The sequence below is a fragment of the Suricata suricatta genome, chromosome 12, assembly GCF_006229205.1.
Source record: "Suricata suricatta isolate VVHF042 chromosome 12, meerkat_22Aug2017_6uvM2_HiC, whole genome shotgun sequence".
In the NCBI taxonomy this organism is placed as follows: Eukaryota; Metazoa; Chordata; class Mammalia; order Carnivora; family Herpestidae; genus Suricata; species Suricata suricatta.
In genome coordinates, this window is record NC_043711.1 from 96,960,492 (window position 1) to 96,987,267 (window position 26,776).

At 45.5% G+C, this 26,776-nt stretch overlaps 1 protein-coding gene across 1 annotated transcript in view; it reads right to left on the reverse strand.

The window, feature by feature from the left end:
- Positions 1-26,776, reverse strand: part of ZFP64 (ZFP64 zinc finger protein) — a 77,283-nt gene that overhangs the window by 20,022 nt on the left and 30,485 nt on the right. The gene's annotated exons all lie outside the window — the stretch shown is intronic.

The window sequence follows — 26,776 nt, forward strand, 5'->3', positions numbered from 1 at the left end:
CCACCCCCCGACCGGAGCGCGCATGTCCCGGCAGTTCTGCGCCTCGGCGGAGCAGGGCGATTTATCAAGCACCCTGACGGCTGATTGGCCCGGAGCCAAGACCTCGGGGGTCCCGGGGAAGCGAGGTCCGCGCCCCTGCAGCCCACAGCCCCTGGGAGCTCGTTAGAAATGCAGACTCTCGGGCCCCGCCCCAGACCCGCGGAATCAGAATCTGCATTTTAACAAGCTCCCCAGGTGATTCGCGTGCACATTAAAGTTGGAGAAACCGGGTCTGCATTTTAATGAGATCCCCGGGTGATTCGTTTGCCCATTAAAATTGCAGAAGCACAGCTCTCCTCCAACTTTCCTGTGAGCGCGAATCACCGGGGATCTCGTTAAAATGCAGATTCTGACTCGGTGGGTCTGGGGTGGGGCCTGAGCTTCGGAATTTCTAACGAGCTCCCAGGTGATCCTCGGCCGCCGCGGCTGCACGGGCCCCGCTTTTAGATTCCGACTTAATTGGTCTGGGCTGAAACCCGGGCATTGGTATTATTATTATTATTTTTTTAAAGCCCCCCAGGTTATGCCGACGTGCAGCCAAGGCTGAGAAGCCCGACCTCCAGCACATTCGTATTTAAAATTTAAATGAGGCCACACAGTCTCCAACGGCAGATGAACCACTTTATGGAGGAGCCCATTAAAAATGCAGATTTTGGAAAGTTTTGGCTTCAGGCGGCGGAGCCCCGTAATCTGTATTTCTACGTAGCGCTCCCCAGGCCCCCTCCCTCGCCCGGAGACTCTGGCGCCCCGAGTCTAAGACCACACGCGAGGAGCCTCGGGGCCAACATGGGCCTGGGCCTGCCCGGCAGGTGACTGAGGCGTGGTCCCGGGAGGGAAGGCGTTGAGCTAATTGGCGTTCAAGCTCAGGCTGGCTGGGACCTTGATGAGACCCGAGGGGGACACCTCCTTGCATCAGGTTAACGACATCCAGCAGGGAGCAAGTCCCTCAGGTGCTTACTTTTACAAATTGGGGAGCTGCTCAAGGCGGGGCTGTACCCTAAGCTTGCCCAGACCTGCGAATCGCGTGAGGGCCCTTGTCACAAAGGACCCGGGTTGGGCTCTGAATCCGTGGGGGCGGGGCCTGGGAATCTGCGTTTCTAACAGCGCGGATGGGGAGAGTTTTTACTCTGTGGTTCAGACGGTGCCCGTGGGGTTAGTCACCCTCCGAAAACGCGTCTCCTTGGGGTTACCGTTGGTAAATCGTGGCGGGCAGGGCCTGCGAGAGGAGCATTTTTACTTTTCTCAAAAACTGAGCTGTTCTCCAACTTCTCGCGGATTTTCAAGTTGCGAATTGATTTTAGGGATGGTTGTGGGATGCCCGCTGAGGTCACTCAAGGTTACATTATTGATGACTTAAAAAAAAAAAAGTAATTCCTACCCACAACGTGCGGCTTGAACTCACCACCCGGAGATCAAGACTCTGGTGCTTTACCGACCGAGCCGGCCAGGTGCCCCAAGGTTAAATTTTGTAGCCGATTGTTTTTTTTAAGCAACCTTGAAACTTTTCTTTGGGATGTGGGTGTAGTTACACAGACACCTAAAGCCATTTGAAAACCTATTATGTGCTTACGTTTGTTGTGTCTTGTGGAACGTCTCAAGAGGATACTGGACACACTGGGGACAGTGCTTGCCTGTGGAGAAGTGTCCCAGCCAGAAGGATGGCAGAGCTGTGACACCCCCGGCGCCCCGCCTGCGTGTGCGCACGTGTTTGTATGTGATATTTATATAGCATTGCGTCAGCTCAGGCGCACACGATGGGATTGATCCCTGGTAAGTGACACCGGGTCATTCCTGAGCCATTGCTGGCTTATATTAGTTGGCTGCTTGCTTGGTCCCTGGCTTATTAGGAAATAAAAAATACCAGGGAGTCCACCACCCAAAACTAGGAGAGCAAGCGTAACCTAGGGCTCTCTACTATGGCCCCCTTTTCCAATTTCACCGCCATCAACCTAAACCCCCTATACTTCATTCCTTTGCTTTATCTTTTCTAGTAAGTTCTTTTGCACCTGCATGTAATCTTAAAAACACAATTTTAATTTTTTAAAGAATCAAAAAAGGGTACTTAATTTTCTAGGAATCGCCCATTTACTATATTGCTAAAAGCATCCAAACTGCTGTGAAAATAGCACACTTGATTCATCTGCCCTCCTGGTGATGGGCACTTGGGTTGTTTCCCAGTCTTTGTGAAGCGTGTGGGCGTATCCTCTGTGACCCTCTAAAAAGGTGTCAGAGTTTAAGCGAATATACACATTTTCGGATGGCAGGTGACTGTTAAGAGATTATGGTAAATCAGCTTACATTTCCGCCAGCAAAGTGAAAGATTCTGTGGAGTCACATCCTTTCCTAACCTCCGTATCATCAGACGTCTGAGCAGGCAATGATAGTTCACTACGGTCTTGGTTTGCATTTTCCCAGCGTGCATTGCTTCCAACAAAAAACGCAGGCAAAAATTATTAATGTTTTCCACAAAAGTAATGACAGCAACAGATAAAATTTGCTTCATTTTTTGAAGGCATTGTTTTAATATTTTTTAATATGTCTACTCAAAGCTACAGCTGTAAATTACGTTTATTGTCATGTTTGGATTTAATGGCTTGACTTCAAAGGTCTATGTGAAAAATTGGAAAAAAAAATTGAGGGGCGCCTGGCTGGCTCAGTTGGTAGAGCGCCTCTTGATCAGGGGTTGTGAGTTTAAGCTATATGTTGGGTGTAGAGCCTACTAAAAAAGCAAAAACCCTGAGGTGCCTGGGTGGCTCAGTCAGGTAAGCCTCTTGGCTGACGTCATGAGACTTCAGTTCAGGTCCTGATCTCGCGGTTCGTGAGCTCAAGCCCCGTATGGGGCTCTGTGCTGACAGCTCAGTACCTGGAGCCTGCTTCAGATTCTGTGTCTCCAGCTCTCTCTGCCCCTCTCCCACTCATGCTCTGTCTCTGTCTCTCTCTCTCTCAAAAATAAACAAATATTAACAAAAAAACTGAGGGTTCGCTCAAGTTATTAGACTTTGGCTCAGGTCATGATCACATGGTTTGTGGGTTCGAGCCCCACATTGGGCTCTTTGCTGACAGTTCAAAGCCTGGAGCCTACTTTGGATTCTCTGTTTCCTTCTCTCTCTGCCCTTCCTCTGCTCACACTCTGTCTCTCAAAAATAAATAAATGTGAAAAAAAACCTGGAAAAATATAAGTCCTAGCCTAGAGATCTAAGTAAAAGCAGAGTATCACTGGGGCAACTGAGTGGCTCAGTCGGTTGAGCGTCTGGCTTCGGCTCAGGTCATGATTTCACGGTTCGTGGGTTCGAGCCCTGAGTCAGGCTCTGTGCTGATAGCTAGCTCGGGGCCTGGAGCCTGTCTTCAGATTCTGTGTCTCCCTCTCTCTCTGACCCTCCCCTGCTCATGCTGTCTCTCTCGCTCTCAAAAAAAAAAAAAAAAAAAAAAAGCAGGGTATCCCTCATTGTCTATGATAAATCATGATTCACCTCCAATTCCACTCACCAGTTATACAAATTCACTATTTTCGTGAAATCCAGCTCATAAATTTTCATCTGCCCTGATAATCAAGCCCGGGGCTTTTGCAAATTAAACTAAAGAGGGCATATCACTACGTCTTTAACAAATGGATTTCAAACCACTGTGTTTGGACAATGTTTAAACAGATTAGGAAATTCTATTGCCAAGTTTAAACACGCAGAATGAAGTTTTTCCAGGTGACACCTTTGCATTGTCCTCCACCAACCAAATCACAGGACAAGGAAACTGCAGTCAAAGATGCATTTCAAAATACTTTTCCACAGGACATTTCTCTTGGAAATGAATTCCTTTCTCATTCTTTATAGATCATCTTTATCCTGATTTTTAAAAAAACGGTTGTTAGGTAGTCCCCTTCAAGACAAAGTTAAATGTTCAACCCCTGTCACTTTTTAAAGGAAAAATGGAAAATATCTGTCATTTTGTTAACTTAAGTCTTTTGCCAAGAGCTACGCAGTGCCCCTCTGAGTTCTACAAAAGCTTCTCCTGATCACTCTACGTCTCTTTACAAAGCATCATAAAGATTGAGAGGCGGTAAAATGTAATAACACATGGACCAGAGCCAGCCTGAGTTAAAACCCTGGCTTTGTTACCGTGTGACCTTGGAGCTGCCCTGCGGCCCCGTTTTCTCATCAATAAAATGGCAATGCTAATGTAGCTAGGGCGGCCGTGTAGACGGATGGATTTCCGTATGCAAAGCACACAGGACAGCGTCTAGTGCCAAGGCGGTCAGTGTTCACAATCACTGCAACAGAGGAAGCGTGTTAGTTTACTGGTAATGGTTATCATGTATAATAATAGTTCACCCTCACCTAGAACTGGTGCTTCCAATTAACTAGGAGCAGATACTGTTTTCCATGGAAACAAATGGAAAGCAAACAAGACCGTTGACTTTACGGGGCCCTCTGAGCCGCAGATTTCCCAGGCTTTCCTACACCTTCAGTATCTGTACCTTAAATGAGGGATTCAATGTGACTCATGGAATATTGCTCAAGTAATTGCTTTCTTTTTTCAGAGAACAAGTCATTGCTCCCCTCAGTTCTGTCCTGTCCCTTACCTTTCTCCACTGTGGATACAGGAATGAAAGAACAGGCACATGTTTATCCAGGTACATGATTCCCAAACAGGAAGTAAAGGCAGACAGGAGCAAATATGGCTTCTTCATCTGCCAAGAATGTATTTGTTCAACTGATAATTTTTTGAGTTCACGCTCTTGCCTGGCTCTGTTCCAGGTGTTGGGTAAAGAGCGATGTGCGAGACAAGTCCCCGCAGGCAGCTGCAGAATGAATGAGGGCACAAAGTCATTTCGGGTAACAGTGGGTTCCACGACCAAGGTGACATGGCATGGTGAGACCCAGAGTGGCTGGGTGGGGCAGGGGAGGGTGGCCGTGTTTGTCTAGAAGAGACCTTCAAGCTAAAACCTGATCTAAGAGGCAGCCACGGGAAGAACCAGAGAGAGAGAGCACATCTGGGAGAGGAAACAAGATCAAAGGCTCTAAGAAAATCAGCGTTAGGGGTGCCTGGGCGGCTCAGTCAGTTAAGCGTCCGGCTTCGGCCCAGGTCATGATCTCACAGTTGTGGGTTCAAGCCCCGCGTCAGGCTCCGTGCTGACAACTAGCTCAGAGCCTGGAGTCTGCTTTGGATTCTGGGCCTCTCTCTCTCTCTCTCTCTGACCCTCCCCTGCTTGCACTGTCGCTCTCTCTCAAAAATAAACATAAAAAAAAAAAGAAAATCAGCGTTAGTGTGTTTGAAGCAAAATAAGAAGCATCAGTCACTAGCCGGTTACCAGGGTTGTAAAAAGTTGGAAAAAAAAAAGTCCAAGCTCATTTATGAGTAAAGATAATTAAAAATAAATTGAAATGCTGTTTTATATCTTCTCAACAGAACGGATTAGACACACATTTATTAGCAAAGGTGAGCATACGCCATTCCTCCCCCACCCGGCACTTGTCAGGCTTCCCGGTCGTGAGAGTCACCCGGGACCTTGTTAAATGCAGATTCTGACTCCAGTGTCTCGAAATTTAACACGAATACGGATCACCTGGGGACCTTGTTAAGGAGTGGATTGTGATTTCTCAGACCTTAACGTGCAGAAGAACGACCTGGTGATCTTGTTAAAAGCAGACTCTGGGCAACAAACCTTAAGAGGTATTCAGCCTCACCAAGTATAAGGGAATGAATATTAAATCACCATAAATGCCTCTCCTCCGCCCCCCAGCCCCCAGCCATCAGATCAGTGAAAATTAAGAACGCTGGTAACATCTACCGTCAGCAAGAGTGCAGGGAATCTGGTCTTCTAACGCACTGGGGCTGGGGGCGTGGATGTTTCCAGGCTGCGGAGGGCAATTTGGCAATACCTTCTGAAAGGTGCCCTGTAAGTGATCTATCAGTTCTGCTTTCGGTCTGTTCTCCAGAGAAACGTCTGCGCATGTGCGCAAGGGAGGGTGTCCAAGGGTATTTGCGGCAAAACAAAACAAAACAGAAAATGAGAAACAAAAAAAAAAAAACCCAAAAGCCCACAAACCATTGAGAAATAACCTAGTAGCCAACATCTGGGGACTGGTGAGATTAAACTAAGGTTTACCCATACCGTGGAATACAAGGCAGCAAATAAAAGTAATCATTTCCCTCTCTCTCTGCTCCGCCCCTGATCTCTTTCTCTGAAAAAAATTTTTTTTAATGTTTTCTTTTGAGGGAGACAGAGACAGAGTGAGAGTGGGGGAGGGGCAGAGAGAGGGGGAGACACTGCATCCCAAGCAGGCTCCAGGCTCCGAGCTGTCAGCACAGAGCCCAATGCGGGGCTTGAACCCACAGACCATGAGATCATAACCTGAGCTGAAGTTGGATGCCCAACTGACTGAACTACCCAGGCGCCCCTCTCTCTTAAAATTGACTCTCTCTCTTTGACTCAATTTCTGTCATGGAGGGTCTGTGAGTCGGGATTGCATGCTGGGAAGTAACAAAACACCCTTCCTTTTTTTTTTCCCCTTAAGAAAGAAAAGAATTTGTGCCCCAGAACTGAAGGTCGGGAGTACATTTTTATTTCAGCTCTGGCGTGACCCAGGGGCTCCGACGTCAGCCATCTTGGTTTCTCTGCTCCTCTCAGCAAAGCTTGGCTGTGTGTTGGGTTGACCCCCACGCGGTTCTCCCAAGGGGTAGGCAGCTTCCGACGGGGCCCCTAAACAGCCCAGCCTCCCGAAATGCTTTCTCTTGGCTCATCCCCTCCCCTTGGCTGGACCTGGAGACTCACTTCTAATAAACTGAATTTGGCACAAGTGATGAAATGTCACTGCTGAGATTAGATCACAGAAAGGCTGTCTTCCTTCTTGCTCACCCTGTCTTGCTCTCTCTTGCTGGCTTGCTCCGATGGAAGCCAGCTGCCATGCTGTGCGTGGCCTTGTAGAGAGGTTCACGTGGTAGGATATTGGTGACAGCGTCTGGCCAAGAGCCAGTGAAGAAACAAGGCCTTCAACCCAGTGGCCCACAAATAACTGAATCCTGTCCACAACCATGTGAATGAGCCTGGAAACAGATCTGTTCCCCTTATCTGGGCCTTCGGAGGAAACCCAAGTCCTGGCCAACAACTTGATTACAGCCTTGTGAGGGACCTTGAGACAGAAGACACGGTTAAGCTATGCTTGGACTCCTGACCCACAGAAACCCTAAGGTAGTAAATATTCTTTGTGTTAAGCCACTCAGTTTTGAGGTAATTTGTTCTATAGCAATAGATTAATAATATATCTCTACTGGGAGACTTGAGGCAGGGTCAGTCTTGCATCCTCAGAGCTCCAAGGAACAGAAAGGTGGAGAACGTGCCCTTTCCCTGATCGTTCAAACAGAAGTCCCAGGATCAGCCCTGGTGAGGCTGGATTGGCTTGCCTCGGGCCACCTGCCCATCCTTTAGACCAGGACATGGCAACCGATGGTCTGTGGGCCAAATCTGGCCACTGCCTGTTTCTGTCAGGTTTTGTGGGACCACGGCCTCACTTGTAGATGTTTATTGTCTGTGGCTGCTTTTGTGCTAAAACCGCAGAGCTGAGTGGCTGCAACAGGGATTAGATGACCCCTACATCTAAAGTATTTATTTTGGGGGCACCTGGGTGGTGGCTCAGTCGACTGGTTAAGCACCCAAGTCTTGATTTTGGCTCAAGTCATGATCTCACGGTTCATGAATTCAAGCCCCACATCGGGCTCTGTGCTGACGGTTGGAGCCTCCTTGGGATTCTCTCTCTTTCCCACTTGCTCTTTGCCCTCACCCTTCCACTCTTTCAAAGTAAATAAATTTTTTAAAAAACCCCCCAAAATTACTATCAATTATTTCTATTGAAATCAGCTCCCATTTCTATTGCTTTAGAACTTGTTTTGGTGCTTGGGTGGCTCAGTTGGTTGAGCATCCGACTTTGGCTCAGGACTTCGGCTCCAGACATGATCTCATGGTTGGTGAGTTTGAGCCCCCGGTCGGGCTCTGTGCTGACAGCTCGGAGCCTGGAGTTTGCTTCAGATTTTGGGTCTCCCCCTCTCTCTCTGCTCCCTCCCTCACTCTGTCTCTGTCTCAAAAATAAATAAACATTAAAAAATTTTTTTAAAAGAAAGAAGTTGCTGACTCTTGCTTTCAACCAAGATCTGGCCAAGATCATGGGGTACTTGGATTGGCCAAGCATGTGACACCCCCCTCCCCTTGTGCAGGGACTGTATCAGCCCTGTCTGGAGCATATGGGCTGCAGGCGGGGGTGCAGTGGATCCCTGTGGAAGATCTAGGAAATGCTAAGCAGAAGAGGTAGTCAGCAGAGAAAGCAGAGGCCTCTGTAGTGAACATCTATGGTTTTGGATAACCATGCTACCCTACTTCCTCTGTGGGGGCTGGTTCCGGCAGAGTTCGGGGAGGTCACTGAGAGGACGTGACTACCAGTGGACCCATAAGCTGGGCCCCAGCAAGCGGAGGCTCCCTCTTCCTCCCCTATCCTTGAAATATGGGTTCTGCTCCCACAAGCTGCCCCAAGGACACAGCCTTGAGATAGTGAGGTGGGGCTTAGACCGTCTGGACGGTACATGACTGACCCCAGCGAAGGCTTCCATAGAAACTGTTCAGATTTGGCAGGAGGGTGCAGAGATCTATTTGTCCTACAGTCGCCCAAGACAAGCGTCATGTGGAAGTCTCTTATCAAACCCCCCACCCACTAATATGGAGTGGCTGGACTCTCCTTACGCTCCGGTACAGGGCTGGTTTGGGATGACACCCAGGCAGGTTGTGAACAGACGGCTCGTTATGGAAAGTCACCGACGGCCATGGGGAGGGTGCGCTCGTCCTAGCTCACTGCCTCCGCCAGACTGCAGAGCCCCTCCAGGACTGGGCATGCGCCTTAGCGGAGGGCCATTGCTGGGCTGTTGATGTCCCAAAGCAGAGAGACAGAAGGACGGCCCTCTGGGTTTGCTGACCCGGGATGACGTTATGCTAGAGCTGCCTGTCACCATATCCTTCAGCCAAGTACCAAGGAAACCCATCCGCAGGCAGAGAGCATAAAGCCAAGGCCAGCTGTGTGGGCACGGGCAGGAAAAAGACGCTCACAGAACCCCCTCCCCGTGTAGGTCCTGAGCTCCCTGGGGCAGCCCTGGGCCCCGTGTTTCTTTCTTAGATTCTGGAAACTACCGACTGTCCAGGAAGTGTTCTTACTTCTGCTGGTTTTAGTATGTTTCCTGTGACTTGTAACCAAAAGAATGTTGAAAATACGTGATCAAACTGTAGAGAAAGACCGGACAGGGGCTCCCCTCACCTGAAATCAGGAGAGAGCAAAAGCCCGAGGTAGAAGCCACGGGGTATGTGAAAGACACAGAATGGAGAGGAGGTGCAGCACTGCGAAAGAAATCCAAACAGATCAGTGGGGAAGAGCTGAGTCTCATCTATGGCAGAGAAAACACCCAGAATTCCCAGAACTAATAAACTTGACCTCTAGCTTCTGATCTCCTGACTTCCAGTGGCCGGACTTCCACTGTTTTGTAGTACAGAGACCTTCTCACATTTTTGTTATCGGCTGGGGCTTACCAGCTTGTAAGTGTTGGAGTAAAAGACCCTTTGGAGCTCCTGGGTGGCTCTGTCGGTTAAGTGTCCGACTTTGGCTCAGGTCACGATCTCATGGTTCGTGGGTTCGAGCCCCGCCTCAGGCTCCACCCTGATGGTGCAGATTCTGCTTGGGATGCTCTCTCCCTCTCTCTCTGCTCCTTCCCCACTTGTGCACTCTCTCTCTCAAAAGAAATAAACTTAAAAAAAGGAAAAACAGAGTCCTTTAAGAATGATCTAGTTTCACATGAGCTGATATAGAATGACTTCTGAATCTCCAGCCCCAGATGGTGGTGTGAAATGATTCCACCCTGTCGGGGTGCCTGCTGGGTAGAAAAAGTGCCTGGCACATAGTAGGTGCTGAATAAACTTTACAGAATAAATCCTGAAGGAGATATTGTTAAATGGAAGAAAAAGAAAAAAAAAGAGAAGGCCCCTTACAAGACAGGACGTAGAGTAAGGGTCCACTGAAAAGAATCAAGAAGAAAAAAGAAACAAAAACTATACACACAAGTCTCTATAAGCGCATGATTGTTTTGGGGGAGGGAGATGAGAATCTGGTGTGGGAAGAAGAATAATTTTTCATTACCTACGACATTGCAATGTTTAAATTTTTTCACTCTGTGCGTGTGCTACTTTTTCAATGAAACATTTACTGTAATGGAAAGATACTCCATAGAGCAAATATAGGGGCACCTGGGTGGCTCAGTGGGTTGAGTGTCCCACTTTGGCTCAGAGAGAGAGAGAGAGAGGAGAGAGAGAGAGAGAGAGAGAGAGAGAGAGAATCCTAAGCAGGCTCTACGTGGTCAGCACAGAGCCTAATGCAGGGTTTGAACCCACGAACCATGAAACCATGACCTGAACCAAAACTAAGAGTTGGATGCTTAACCGACTGAGCCACCCAGGCTCCCCTGCCCTCCCATATTCTTATTTATCCTTTCTGAGATACAGTTTCCTCATCTGGAAAAATGCAGATTTACAGTTCAGGGCTCTTTTATTTTTTAATGTTTTTTAATGTTTGTTTATTTTTGAGAGAGATAGAGTGTGAGCAGGGGTGTCACAGAGAGAGAGGGAGACACAGAATCCGAAGCAGGCTCCAGGCTCTGAGCTGTCAGCACAGAGCCCGACGCGGGGCTCGAACCCATAAACCACGAGATCATGACCCGAGCCAAAGTTGGGCGCTTAACCAACTGAGCCACTCAGGCACCCCTTCGGGGGTCTTTTTGAGGACTAAGTGAGGCAATAAGAAAATTCAAATAGATTGACTCCTAACTATGTAGTAAGACACAGTTCCAAGCCTTAGGTACCTTATTTCACTTCATCTTCCAAACAACCCTGCCGGGAGGTTCGATCCTCCTCTTCCATGAGAAGCAGAACGCTGAGCCCACGAGAAGGCAGGGAATCCAGAACAGTGCACAGAGCCAGCAAGGGAGGAGCCGGAGTTCAAAGCTACATTCCTCTGATTCAAAAGTCTATGTTTTTGCTCCTATACTGACATTGTACAAATATCAATGATTGGTGATATGCAAGTTCTAGGATATAGTAAAAGCCCAAACTGTACCAGCCTATAGCCAGAGACACGGGGCGTTCAAACACCCGGCCTAGACCTTAGAGCTCAAGAAACATTGCTTTCCTCTTCCTGTATCAAGAATGATCAATCCCGGGGCGCCGGGGGGCTCAGTCAGTTGAGCCTCTGACTCAGCTCAGGTCAGATCTCACGTTCGTGGGTTCGAGCCCCGCGTCAGGCTCTGTGCTGACAGCTCCCTCAGAGCCTGGAGCCGGCTTCCGGTTCTGTGTCTCCTTCTCTCTCTGCGCCACCCACCCCTGCCTCTCATGCTCTGTCTCTCTCTGTATCAAAAATAAATAAAACATTTAAAAAATTTTTTTAAGAATGAGCAATCCTGGGGCGTCTGGGGGGCTCAGTTGGTTGAGCATCCAACTTTAGCTCAGGCCATGATCTCTCAGTTTCTGGGTTCGAACCTGCTGTCAGATTCTGTGCTGACAGCTCAGAGCCTGGAGCCTGTTTCGAATTCTGTGTTTCCCTCTCTCTCTGCCCCTCCCTTGTTCACACTCTGTCTCTCTCTGTCTCAAAAATAAATAAACATTAAAAAAAATTAAAAAAAAAAAAGAGGGCTCCTGGACGTTCAGTGAATTAGTGTGACAGACCCAGAGTAACTGCTCAATATGTAGCAGGTAGTATGATAAAAGTTCACAAATAATTCTAAAAATCTGAAGATCTGAAAAATGAGGGCTAACAGTGAAGCAACTTAAATGTCCATCAACCGGGGAACAGATAGAAAACGTGGTTTGTCCAGACGGCGGAGCTCTATTCAGCACTGAAACACGCTAAGCACGAACACCGACAACATTATGTTGAGTGAGAGCCATCAGGCACGGGAGATCCCGTCGGCACGGCTCCAGCGAAGTGAAATGCTCAGAAGAGGCTAGACCGTAGAGCCAGAAAGCAGATTTGTTGTTGCCAGAGGCTGGGAAGAGGGAGGAATGCAGTGATTCCCAAGGAGACAGGGTTTCTTCTCGGGGTATCGAAAATGTTCCGCAATTAGTTGTTGGTAACGGCACAACTTTAGTGAAGACACTAAAAATTGTTAAATTCTACAGTTTTAAGGGTGAACTCTATGCTACATGAATATTATCTTAAGAACACATTTGATAAAAACAAACAAGCAAACTAGGGGGCGCCTGGGCGGCTCAGTCAGTTAAGCGTCCGGCTTCAGCTCAGGTCATGATCTCCCGGCTCGTGGGTTCGAGCCCCGCATCGGGCTCTGTGCTGACAGCTCAGAGCCTGGAGCCTGCTTCAGATTCTGTGTCTCTTTCTCTCTCTGACCCTCCCCTGCTCACACTGTCTCTCTCTCTCTCTCTCTCTCTCTCAAAAAGAAATAAAACCTTAAAACATTTAAAAAAAAAAAGACTAGGGCAAAACAAAGGTAAGCAAGTATCTTTCTCTCCAACCTATGCCTTCTCCCTGTAGAATGAACCGTCTCTAGCATTTCTCATGTTGGTTACAATCCCCCAGTCCTGGGACCAACTTTTCTTTTTCTTTCTTTTCTTTTTTTTTTTTTTCAGGTTAAACAGGCATGTTTTATTATCAAATGTAACAATCCTACAAAAACTCAGTAGTACTGTAGTTAAGTATTACTTTCTATCTTTATTTCACAGCTTCGGGCAGACAGCCTCTTAAGGCATCAAGTAGAAACAACCCTTTTTCTGATCTTAAGTGCTGGGACCGACTTTTCTATTGGGCTCAGTGGGCATCGTGCTCAGAGTCCATGAAAGTGCTTCCATTTCTTTTGAAATCAAAGGAAAATATATTTAACACGATGCAGCCTCGATCACCCATCTTTACACCCACACAGTTGTAAAATATAATTTTACATGTGTGTGTGTGTGTAGGAAGGGGGCTGATGTAGGGGAAAAGTGCCACAGCCCAGGACAGCAGCAATACGGCCTTGCTGGTTCTTAATACATCAATATTTAACGGTAACTTTTCTGGGAGCTTGTGTTCTCTGGTTTGGCGACTTCTGGGCGGGGCCCTGATTTGCTCTCATAACAGGATTAAGTCAGAGGCACCAAGCGAAATTAGACGGCTAAACCAAACGGAGTGAAAAAGGTCATCTTGGCTCTGAGTGTCGGACACTAGGCCGGTGCTCAGGTCCGGGGAAGGAAGCAACCATGTACCAAGCTGGCTGGGCTCAAGGGCCATGGGGCCAGTCACCAGCAGAGCGACCTTGGGCGAGTCACGTGACCTCCGTCTCCTCTGTCTTCCCATCTACTGGAACCACAGAAATAAGTCGTGAAAGAGCATTTTAAGGAGGGAAGGGTCAGGTTAAACAAGAGCTCACTCTTTGCAGCCCGGTGCTTCTTGAGCCTGCCGTTCCTGGGGTCAGAGCGGGAAGTCCTGTGGTGGGAAAAGCCCCACGGAGCTGAATCTGGTTCCTCAGACCACCTCACATAGCTTCTTTTCTTTTTTAATGTTTTATTCATTTATTTTGAGAGAGAGAGAGATTTAGAGTGTAAACAGGGGAGGGGCAGAGAGAAAGAGAGAGAATCCTAAATAGAATTCGCACGGTCAGTGCAGAGCTTGACGTGGGGCTCAAACTCACGAACTATGAGATCATGACCTGAGCCGAGACCAAGAGTTGGATGTTTAGCCAACTGAGCCCCCCAGACACCCCCACCCTCAGATAATTTCTGACCTCCTGAAAGACAGCAGCTCGGCCCTGAAGGAACCAGGAGTGGTGGAGGAGAAAACTCCTGGAGTGTTTATTCTACTGAATTCGTTCCTGAAGATCCAACGCTGGCACACGAATCAAAGAGAAATTTCAGTTGCAAGCATTTCGTTTTTATATCTCCAAGGAGAAATCTTCCGAAACCCAAACAGAAAGCGATGGGTTATGAAAAAGAAAAAGTGTAAGTAGCTAGGATGCACGCAGTGACCGTGTTCTGGGACACAGCCCTTGGGCTCCTGGTCTCCCGGGGAGGACCCGTGTCACCGTCAGTGCTGGCAGGTCTGTGTTCAGCAGCCGCGCTCAGCCGCGCAGAGCCAAGACAGACCCAGTACTGAAGTATTTGGCTGTGCGCAGGCTCACAGCAAAGAGGCTGACTCTGAGCTCTCAAATCATACTGTCAACTAAGGTGCAACAAAATTAGATCCGTCATTCACATCCCGGGGTGGGCTCGGCAGGCACCCCAGGAAAGCCTGCCCGGTGTCACTTAGTGCCTCACGAGGTTCCCTCTGCTCATGGATTCTTGCAGACAAGCCTTGATTTAGCAAGTTGGCTGAAGGTCCTGACCAGCAAGAACATGCTGGTTAGAACTCGGGCAGGTAATTCGGGTGTTGGCTCTAGGTTTAAACCTCTTAGGGCTAAGAGCTGTGTGACCTTGGGAAGGTTTCTTGCCTTCTCTGAGCCTCTGGTTCTATACCTTAATGTTTCTCAACTGCTTGGATCAGAAAAATCCCCAGAGGGGCTAGATTTTTTTAAAAAAATGTTTATTTATTTATTTTGAGAGAGAGAGAGAAAGAGTGCAAGCACGAGCAGGGGAGGAGGGCAGAAAGAGGAGAGAGAGAATCCCAAGCAGGCTCTGCCCTGTCAGTGCAGAACCTGATAGGGGCTTGAACCCACAACCCACGAAATAGATCATGATCTGAGTGGAAATCAAGTCAGACACTTAACTGACTGAGTCACCCGGGCGCCCCCTAGCGGTACTAGATTTGAAATACAGATTATCAGGACCTTTCCAAATACACTGTATTAGAGTTTCCGGAGCTGGGCTGTGTCTGTGGGCATTTTAAGTTCATTTTTCAGCTGATTCTTACACCAGGCACAATGTGAGTGATAACAGTACCTCTCTCGTGGGCTGCGGGGAGCATTACATGAGATTTTCACATACAGCATTCAGCACTGTGTTGGCACATTGTGAGTCAATAATATGGCTTTTATCACTGAAAATCATTACTACCATTTACTTAGTAAGTATTAATTATGCACCTATTATGTGCAGCGTCCAGATCAAGGGTTGGCACACTATGGCCAGTACTTGTTTTTGTGGGATTTGCGAGCTAAGAATGGTTTTCAGTTTTTTGAATGGTTGAAAAAAAATACGAAAGAAAAAGAGTATTTCCTGACCTGTGAAAATGTTATGAGATTCAGATTTCTAGCCCACAAATAAAAGTTTTATTGGAACAGCCACACCTACTCCTTTACATACTGTCTCTGACTTCTGAGCTACGTGGTGGGCTTGAATATTTGTAACATAGACCATGTGGTCCACAGGGCGGAAAGCATTTGAGGTCTGGCTCTTTACCTTGAAAGTCAGAGCGGAACCACTGTTCTAGAGAGAGAGTCTTCAGTTAACGTTCTTGTGTTTTGGGAATAAACAAAGATTTTTCAGGAGGTTTATGGGCATGAATGAAGGAAAACGTTCTCAGATCCTCAATTTCTGTGTGTGCTTTTTCCTAACCTTGATCATTTGGTGTTTATTTATTTTTGGGAGAAAGACAAGGAGTGTGAGTGGGGGAGGGGCAGAGAGAGAGGGAGACACAGAATCAGAAGTAGGCTCGAACCCACGAACCGTGAGATCATGACCTGAGCCGAAGTCGGCTGCTTAACCGACGGAGCCCCCCAGGCGCCCCGAACCTGGTCATTTGAGAACACATCTAGAAGGAGGCTCACACTGAATCAATGCACAGGGCTGTAAAATCTCTGGGTGCCAAAATGAAAAAAGGACAAAATGTTGGTGTTCACGGTGTCAGGGTTGGGAAGGTAAGTGCTCCAGGCCTGCGAGAGAAATCCCAGGGGTTTCCAGGTCTTTGCTTTTACCAAAATAGACGCAGTTAGTTATGATCAATCCCTTTGTGATTTTCTAGCATATAGTTCAGAAGGAATTAAAATAATTGAGAAGCATCACTATAACGATACAATTTCGGTTTCCATCTCTTTATATGAAGGAGACTTCTCAGGGTTTACACCAATTAAAAGGAGAATAACTGAAAATTATCTGTATCTTATTCTAGCAGTTGGTAAAAAAAATTTTGTTTTGAGAAAGGTGATATTCATCAAGGATATATAAGCTGATTAAAAAGTAGGGCTATCTGGGGCGCCTGGGTGTCTCAGTCGGTTAAGCGTCTGACTTTGGCTCAGGTCATAATCTCACGGTTCATGGGTTCAAGCCCCACATCGGGCTCTGTGCTGACAGCTAGCTCAGAGTCTGGAGCCTGCTTCAGATTCTGTGTCTCTCTCTCTCTCTCTCTGCCCGTCCCCCACTCATACTCTGTCTCACTCTCTCTCAAAAATAAATAAAACATTAAAAAACTAAAAAAAGTAGGCTTATCTATCTCATGAAGATTTATACTACCAGTAAAATTTTGTTTATATTTAATAATTATTTATTAAAATGTATAATATATTTATGTGATTTACAACATCCCAATAGAAAATTTGTTTCTTTTTTTTTAAAGTTTAAGTAATCGCCACACCCAATGTGGGACTTGAACTCATGACCTCGAGATCAAGAGTCTCATGCTCCTCTGACTGAGCCTTCCAGGTGCCCCCAAAATTATTTCTAGTGATGATTTGATGTAGAAAAAAATGTTTAAAGCTTGGAGCTCTGTCTCAATGGGTGTAGTCACCATGGAAAGCACTGCGGAATTTCCTTAAAAAACTGAAAATAGAGCTACTGTATGATCTAGCAATTTCACCTGTGGGTATTACCTGAAGAAAATGAAAAAACTCCACTAGTTTGAAAAGATATCTGCATCTTCATGTTCATCGCAGCATTATTAAAAAAATTTTTTTTAATATTTATTTTTGAGAGAGAGAGAGAGAGACAGAGCTTAAGTTTGGGGAGGGTCAGAGAGAGAGGGAAACAGAATCGGAAGCAGGCTCCAGGCTCTGAGCTAGCTGTCAGCACAGAGCCCGACGCGGGGCTCGAACCCACGAACTGTGAGGTCATGATCTGAGCTGAAGCCGGACGCTTAACTGACTGAGCCCCCCAGGCGCCCCTTTTGCAGCCTTATTTATAACACGCAAGTCACGAAAGCAGTCTAGGTGCCCACCAATAGACGAATGCATAAATATACATACGAATATTACTCAGCCATAAGTAATGAATTCTTGCCCTTTGCGGCAACATGGACGGACCTAGATGGCATTATGCTAAGTGAAATGAGTCAGAGAGAAGACAAATATCTTATGATCTCACTTACATGTGAAATCTGAAAAACAAAACAAATGAGCAAACAAAACTGACTCATAAATCCAGAGAACAAATGGATGGATCCTGGATGGGAGGTAGGTGGGGAGATGCACAAATTAGGTGAAATGGACTAAGAGGTAACATCTTTCCAGTTAGAAAATAAGTAAGACACGGGATGTACCGTGCAGCACAGGGCATACAGTCAGTAATACCGTACAGACTGTGTGGAGGGATAGATGGTAACTAAACTTATAATGGTGATCATTCTGTAACATACAGATGTAATAAATCACTACATGATACACTCGAAACTAATATAATGTTCTATGTCAATTGTACTTTGATTAAAAAAAAAAGCTAGGAGCTATATGGTCATGGAGAATAAAAATTATAAATTTTTTTGATGTTTATTATTAAGACAGAGAGAAACAGAGCATGAACGGGGGAGGATGCAGAGAGAGAGAGAGAGAGACATAATCAGAAGCAGGCTGCAGGCTCTGAGCTGTCAGCACAGAGTCCGACGCGGGGCTCGAACCCACAAACCGTAAGATCATGACCTAAGCCAAAGTCAGATGCTTAACCGACTGAGCCACCCAGGTGCCCCGGGAATAAAAATTATAAATTTCAAATGATATAACCGTAATTTTGTTGCTGAGAAGTACGGGAGATGTGCAACAAAACCTCTTCTAGACTGTAATGTTTGCCACATTCAAGCCCCTCGGCTCCGCCTCTTCTGGAAGCTTCAGATACTGGCCCTCTCAGTCTGCCTGGGGGAGGTGAGTGAGGGGAGATTCTACTTCTTCCCCCAGAAACGCTGACATTTTGTCTCAATGGTGCTGGTCACTGGATCTAGGGCACTTAAGAACTGGATAAGATTGGTATCAATCCTTTCATCTCTGCTAGAACAGACTTTAAAGATCACTGAAGAGAAAAAAATCCCACATCCAAAGCATTCTTTCATCTGCCAGGACCAAAGGAATGCCCACGGAGGTGCCCGTTCTGAAGAACATACTCGGAAACCACCCTAACTGAATAAAAATCAGAGTAAGGCCGTGAAGTAGGGGAAGAGGAATAGAAGAAACGATAGCATACGATGACCATTGTCATCTTTGGCCAAATCACAGTGGGTGACGGTAACACAGGAATGGAGACAAACCACAGGACCAAACTTAACAAAAGCGTGGAAATAAACTCATGAACTGTTTCGGCAAAATTCAGGATTTGGGGAGGGGGCTGTTGGAAGAGATGAGGCCCAAAGACTTCCTGATGTGGGGAGGAGACTTTTCAGTGGGAGGTTGGGACACGGTTAATATTTCTATTTGAGACAGCAATAGAGAAATGTAAATTTATTTATTTTTTAATTAACTATTTTATTTATTTAATAGGGGAGAGGGGGAGAGAGAGAGACAGAGAGAGAATCCCAAGCAGGCTCCAGGCTGTCAGCATGAACTCATGAACCATGAGATCATGACCTGAGCTGAAATTAAGAGTCAGACGCTTAACCGACGGAGCCACTCAGGCGCCCTGAGAAACCCAAGTTTGAAACCGATGGGTAAAGCTTGGGAAGTAACTGTTAGCAGAATTGAGACATATGCAAGAGCTTTCAAGAGAAAAGAGAAAAGCTAGAAAGGAAAAGGGAGAAAAATCACAAAGTTTAATAAACAGAAAATATTCAATAAGACAGAAGTCAATGAATGAATGATAATTCTACCAAAGACAAAAGGAAGCTGATAAAAGAAAGATATTACGTAGTAGGCAAAAGTAAGCCAGGCACATGTAACTAAATATAAAACAGGACTTAGACTATTATTATGATGCTATAATATAATATGTAATATTATAATTTAGGGTCAAATCTACTGAATGGAAAGAACAGGTGCGGAATAAAGGGAAAAACGTAAAATTGACAAAGAACACATTAGAACCACAAGCTCGTACTCTGCAAATGACATCGGGCAAAGTGCAATAAAACAAAACAGTCTAGTAGTAATAAGAAAGGCTTGGTTAAGGGCCGCCTGGGTGGCTCAGTCGGTTAAGCGTCCGACTTCAGCTCAGGTCATGATCTCACCCTGTGAGTTCGAGCCCCATGTTGAACTCTGTGCTGACAGCTCAGAGCCTGGAGCCTGCTTCAGATTCTGTGTTTCCCTGGCTCTCTGCCCTTCCCCACCCCTTCAAAAATAAATAAAGATTTAAAAACACATATATAAATACTTCTTTCAAAATTTATCAAATAGACAAAAACTGAGAGAGGATTAGTTGAGTCATCACGCTGACTTTCACAGAGACCCACCAGTCACAGCAAACCCTGGTCACGTGCGTGGCCTTAAAGAAAACGAATAAATTGCAAAAAGCATGTATTTCACAGATCACCTGCTCATTCTGAACATCAGAAACTGTAATCCAAAATACAGTTTCACAAACTGTAAAGACTCAAAGACTAAGATAACCCTTGTATAACCCTTGGATTCTGTTCCAACAACCCACCACATCAAGGAACCTGCCCTAAAATGGAAATAACAAAACATCTAGAAACTTATGAAAGAAGGATACTTCATTATATAAAAATCTATAGGGGGACCCCTGGTGGCTCAGTCGTTTGAGCATCCGACTCTTGATTTTGGCTCTGGTCATGATCACACGGTTTGTGGGTTCGATCCCTGCATCAGGCTCTGTGCCGACAGCACGGAGCCTACTAGAGTCTCCTTCCTCCCCTGCTCCTCCCCACCTCGTACTCGCTCTGTCTCTCTCTAAGATAAGTAAATAAACTTAAACACAAATCTATAGGGATATGGACATCATGGACATTTTTGGAAGACCCCCAAATAGGCAAAGATGATTGCCGGGTGTCCTGTCTGTTCCCAGCTCTGGGTTATCTAATTCTCAACAGGTCAGTGCCTTTCACTGTTTCAGAGATATCTGACAACGTTGTGAGTCACAGGAACATATAATAATGCAAATAACTCATCCACAGGAATGCAAGTGCACTTGGTTGGAATGCAGGGGTGGGGGCCCCGGAGACACGGAGCACTGGCGGCCATGTCTGTGAAGTCAGTGCAGCATTTCTGATTGGGTGTGCAAGTGTACATGCACTGAGTTCGCCTTTGAACTTGCTGCAGCCTGCTGAAACCAATTCCCTCCTTAGTATTTTCTTTACATTTCATTCATTGGTATTTTATATATGTGTGACAGTCCATGATTGAAACTTTAAAAAAAATTATCTTTTCACAGAGGTGAAGTCACAACGGAAAATACACACCTTTCGTTATGAAAGGCTGAAAATAAGGGAACTTACAGGAAATGAGAATAACAAAATAAACTGAAAGAAAAGTGGGAAAAAGAATGAAGAGAAAAGAGAAAAGAATAAAATGGAGGAGGGTAAGGAAAGTAATAAAAGCAAAAGCTTTTAGTCTAATATTTTTACTTTCACTTTAATACAAATGGACAATAGATAATCCCTTTGGCAAATGAAGGAGAAGATGAAAATACAAAAAAAAAAAAATCAAAACAAAAACGAAAACACCTTCCCTAGAAACCAGTAGCAATAAGAAAGCTGATAGGGGCACCTGCGTGGTTCCGTTCGTTAAGTCTGTGACTTCGGCTCAGGTCATGATCTCACGGTTCGTGAGTTCGAGCCCCGCGTCGGGCTCTGTGCTGACGGCTCAGAGCCTGGAGCCTGCTTCGGATTCTGTGTCTCCCTCTCTCTCTGCCCCTCCCCCACTGGCACTCTGTCTTTCTCCCTCTCTCTCTTGCAAAAATAAAGAAACATTAAACAAAATTAATAAATGGGTGCCTGGGTGGCTCAGTGGGTTAAGCTGCTGGCTTCGGCTCAGGTCATAATCTCCAAGTTTGTGGGTTCGAGCCCCGCGTCGGGCTCTGTGCTGACGGCTAGCTCAGAGCCTGGAGCCTGCTTCGGATTCTGTGTCTCCCTCTCTCTCTGACCCTCCCCTGCTCACGCTGTCTCTCTCTGTCTCAAAAATAAATAAGAAACATTAAAAAAAATTAAAAAATAAATAAATAAAAAAAAGAAAGCTGATTGATCTCCCCCAAATGCCAAAGACTTAAACATAATTTTAAGAGGATCTTGAATGGAATTATAGAACTGGCAACCTGAAATCTAGAGTAGAGTGAATGATTTTTCTTTTGCAAAATATAAATGACCAACATTGAGCCACATGGGCTATAAAACCTGCAGAAAAAGCTGGGAAGTTTTGTTAAGTAAAGAGGTGCAGTGAAAAAGCGCTGCAGCCTACATAGGAAACAAATCACTCCCGAGACACCAAATTATTGTGAAGTCCCTGAAAAAGAAGGAAAGAGCCCCCATTTACCTTCAGAGTAGCGTCACCTGCAGAGAACAAGCAAACATCAGAGCACAAAAAAGAAACCCAGAGATCAATGGCACTTACGGATAGAGTTGTAAAACTTTCCAGTGAAATACAGTGAACACAACCCTGCAGTTTTAGGAGCGTCAGCCAAGGTGACTGGGGTGGCTTATTTCAGGAATGCAAGGTGGTTCAGGACCGGGCTACATCGGCATACTTAAGTGCAAACCCCAAAAAGTTGGGTCAGGACACTCAAAACATATTTGATAAAATTCAGCAAACTACCCTGACAAAAACGCTAAGTGAAAAGTGCAGAAGAAAGTGACCACACTGCTAGGAAAACTACCACTCAAACCAAGAGAGTACATTATATTAAATGGGGAAATCCTGAAGCTATTCACATTAAAATCGGAGGCACAAAAAGATTCCTGCGGTATCAACTTTGCTTGGAGCCTCAGGCTAATTGCCACCGAACAAGAAAGCAGCTCGGCATAAACATTACAAGATAAAAGAGCCTAGACGTGGGATGATGGAACTGTAACCATCATAAATTATATTTATGGGAGACCAAGAGTTTCTATAAGTACTGATGGTCAACTAATAGGATTTTTAAAACATTTTATTTTTATTCACTATGATTTTTTAATGTTTATTTTTGAGAGAGAGAGCGAGAGCGAGCGAGCAGGAGCAGGGGAGGGGCAGGGAGCTCGAAGGACAGAGGATCTGAAGCGGCCCGTGCTGATGGCAGAAAGCCCGATGCGGGGCTCAAACTCACAAATCGCGGGATCATGACTTGAGCCAGAAGTTGACGCTTAACTGGCTGAGCCACCCGGGCGCCCCAAAAGATTTTAAGTAATCTCTCCCCACAACATGGGATTCGAACTTATAACCCCGAGATCAAGAGTCACATGCCTCACCTACTGAGCCAGCCAGATGCCCCAATTAATAAGAATTTTTGCTAAGGGAGCTCAATATAGGCAAATATATCAAATATAGCTATTCTTTATATGCTTACAACAAATAATTATTGTGACATGGAAAAAATCCTACTGATGATAATAAAATTATACAATATCAAGGAAATGCAGGCCTCATAAGAAGAGACTGTATATGAAGAAAACAATGTAATTTTATTGAACAAGATTTGAATAGAGGTTTTTGGGTGTAAGAGTTAACAGGTTTTAAAAAGTCATTCTGTTTGTAAGTGCAATATCACACTGATGCATTTCTAATAGAAATTCTCAAAAGGTTTTTTTCTGGGGAGGGTGGCTGAGAAGTACTGCATAAAAAAAAAAAACCAGTTCATTTGAAAGAAGGAACGTCTAAGAATTGCTAAGAAAATTTTGGAAAAGAGCAGCTAGAGGGGGGCTTTGTGATTCCAAAGGGTAGTAAGACTTCTATTAGAGCTAATAAAATATGTGCTGCTGGCAAGCGAGAGGGGACCTTAAGGATCAGGGAGACAAACCAGAGATTCCAGAAATAGATCCAAGTGTATTCGAGAACTTTGTCTACAGGTGAAATTAGGGTTTCAGTTCCGAGGAAAAGAACATTTTATTTAACAAGCGGTCCCGGCCCATGTGAGCGCCCAGACCCCCATGTCCTACGTGCATAGGAATCTGCTGCAGTAAGTTGCTAACTAAAAACACACAACAAAAATCTTAAAGGAAAAAAAAAAACCCTTTTTTTCATCTCAGGGAAAGAGAAGGCTCAGGAGCCACAAGTGAAGCAATAGAAGATTCTGAATCTAGAAAAAGTTAGTTCCTTTTGTATGGTGATGGCATCACAAGAGCAGCCCCAAGACAAAGGACAGGAGGGAAGAAAACTCAGCAATCTGTGACAGACATGGGGTCCACATCCCCCGGGGCCCAACGACCCAAGGGGGAAAGGGAGGGAGAGTGCGTTTCAAGTTCACAGACAAGAGAAAGGCAAACCGTCAACAAGTCTATACAGAGATGCCACGGGAACGCAGATCGAAATGCCAGCTGGCGAAATGCACAGAGACCAGATGGGTCATTTCCCTCATCAGCCTGACAGGACTTGGAAAGATCGCTGACACCCGGGATTGGTGACGGCTGGGGCGCACACCACCATGAGACCCCGTTTCGAGAAAGTCATCTGTGCAAGTACAAACTATAGACGCTCACAAACTACGGCCGCTCACTGAAACTCCAAAAGCACAACTGAATGTGAGCGGTTATGTAGGATATTTACTGCTGCCGTATTTTTTTTTTTTAAAGAGAGAGAGACAGCATGAGCAGGGGAGGGTCAGAGAGAGAGGGAGATACAGAATCTGAAGACAGGCTCCAGGCTCTGAGCTAGCTGTCAGCACAGAGCCCGACGCGGGGCTCGAACCCACAAACCGTGAGATCACGACCTGAGCCGAAGCCAGACGCTTAACTGACTGAGCCACCCAGGCACCCCTACTGCTGCCGTCTGTAACAGCAAATGGAAACAGCAGCCTGCACCTCCGTGAGTAGGGAGATAGTTGAATAATGCGTGGTATGTTCATTCTACTGCCTTTCACTTAAACAAAAAGTTAGAGGCGGCTGTATTCACCCGCAGTTCTGTTAATACAGGGAACATAAGAACCAACATGCAGAGAAATATACACAGTGTGATACAATTACTAGGAAACTAGGAAAAAACCTTTTCTATGTTATTTTCTGAGGCTACGTATGTTAGTATGAACACGGAGAAAACGTTACTAGCGTTGGGTAGGATGAGACTAGGAAGGGGCTAGGGATGATTGGCTTGGTGTTGGTACAATTCTGTATATAGTTTTGCTGTTGTGGTTGGTTAAAAAAATCCAAATATGCCTGAATGTGTATATATACATATGGATGTATATGTGTATGCTGAGGGCAGCAGCTAGGCAAGATGCAAAGATATAAAAGGAGATATAACGTATAAACAGAAGGTAGTATGTTTCAATTCAAACCCAACTCTGTAACTGGAGTGGGAGACATACATACATAGAGAAACAAAGGAAGTCCGTCAAAGAGGAAAATCCATCAAAATGGCCACAATGTTTATGTCTAGGTAGTAAGAATACTAGTAACTTTAATTTTAAAAAATGTTTATTTATGGGGCGCCTGGGTGGCTCAGTCGATTGAGCCTCCGACTTCGGCTCAGGTCAGATCTCACGTTTGTGGGTTCGAGCCCCGCATCAGGCTCTGTGCTGACAGCTGGCTCAGAGCCTGGAGCCTGCTTCCGGTTCTGTGTCTCCTTCTTTCTCTGCCCCTCCCCTGCTCATGCTCTGTCTCTCTCTGTATCAAAAAAAAAAAAAAAAAAAAAAAAACATTAAAAAAATGTTTATTTATTTATTTTGAGAGAGAGGGAGAGAGAGCATGCAAGTGAACGATCAGGGGAGGGGCAGAGACAGGGAGAGAATTCTAAGCTTGATCCCACAAACTGGGAGTTCATGACCTAAGCTGAAATCAAGAGTCGGACATTTAACTGAGCCACCTGGACGCCCCTAGTAACTTTAATGTTTAAAAATAAAATGTGTTTCGCATCTTTTCTACCTTGAATGCACATTACATTTCTAATCAGGGGAAAAAATCCTTTAGAGGTGCCTGGGTGGCTCAGTTGGTTGAGCAGCCGGCTTCGGCTCAGGTCATGATCACACGGTCTGTGGGTTCAAGTCCCACGTCAGGCTCTGTGCTGACAGCTAGCTCAGAGCCTGGAGCCTGCTTTGGATTCTGTGTCTCCCTCTCTCTCTGACCCTTCCCTGCTTGCACTGTCTCTCTGTCTCTCAAAAATAAATAAAAAACATAAAAAAAAAGAAAAAATCCTTTAAAAGTTGGGGAACAAAAATGGGGGGCACTCTGGGGAAAAAAGAGGGATGTGGAAAACAAGTTCATGGCACTAGAAGTTCCCCAGATAAAACTGAGTAGCTAAGTAGTTTTTTTAAAGTTTATTTATTTTGAGAGAGAAAGCATGAGTGGGGGAGGGGTAGAGAGCAAGGATCAAAAGCAGGCTCCTTGCTGTCAGCACAGAGCCTGATGCCAGGCTCAAACTCGTGAATGGTGAGATCATGACCTGAGCCAACGTCACATGCTCAGCCAACTGAGCCACCCAGGTGCCCTTAGCTAAACAGTATCCTAAAAGGCTGGAAGCAAGAATTCTAAAACAGTGAAATTAACATAGTAGTGAATATTAACATAATATGCTGGAAACTTTTTCAATTTCTTCCCAAACCATGGTTAAAGACTCACTATATCCATTGATAATAGGGAAATAAATTGTGGCTATGCCACCACCCTAGAACCTTCAGAACTGTGTTCAAATATTAAGGATCAAACAAAGAAAGGAGATGCCTCAAACTGTATAGCTACTTGCTAAAGGAAGTTGACTTTCCTATTTCCAACCCGAAAATGAAGGTTTCTGCATCACCATTTTGTGTATTTCCTTAGTTTGTTATTGGCAGAGAAAAAGGGAAGCAGGGAAATATCTTTATGTAAAAATGAGCTGATCTGCATGAGAATTTTAATGTTTGCGTGCCAGGAAAGTCAAAGTGGTGAGGACTCTGGTAAGCGTGTTAAGTGTTTTGGGGGCACCTGGCTGGTTGAGCATCCGACTCTTGAGTTTGGCTCAGGCCACGGTCTTGTGGTTCATGAGTCTGAGCTGGCATCGGGCTCTGCACTAGGAGTGTAGAGCCTGCTTAGGATTCTGTCTCCCTCTCTCTCTGCCCCTCTTCTGCTCTTTCTCTCTCTCTCTAAATAAATAAATAAATAAATAAATAAACAAACATTAAAAAAAGAGTTAGGGCACCTACATGGCTCAGTTGGTTGATCATCCAGTTTGGGCTCAGGTCATGATCTCATGGTTCATGAGTTTGAGCCCCACATTGAGCTTGTTGCTATAGTGCAGAGCCCATTTCGGATCTTCTGTCCCCCTCTCTGCCTGCCCCTTCCCTGCTTTCACTCTCTTTCTCAAAAATAAGTAAATAAGCCTTTAAATAAATAAAAATCTTTATATAAATCAATCTTTAAATAAATTTAATGTGTTTTTGTAACATTGTAAATATGTGTCTCTCACGAGGGAACCCTCCTCTCCTTACCAATCCTTGCTGACACTCTGTGAGGGCCTGTTTCATTCGCACTAAGAGCCCAGCATGAGTTGAAGATCA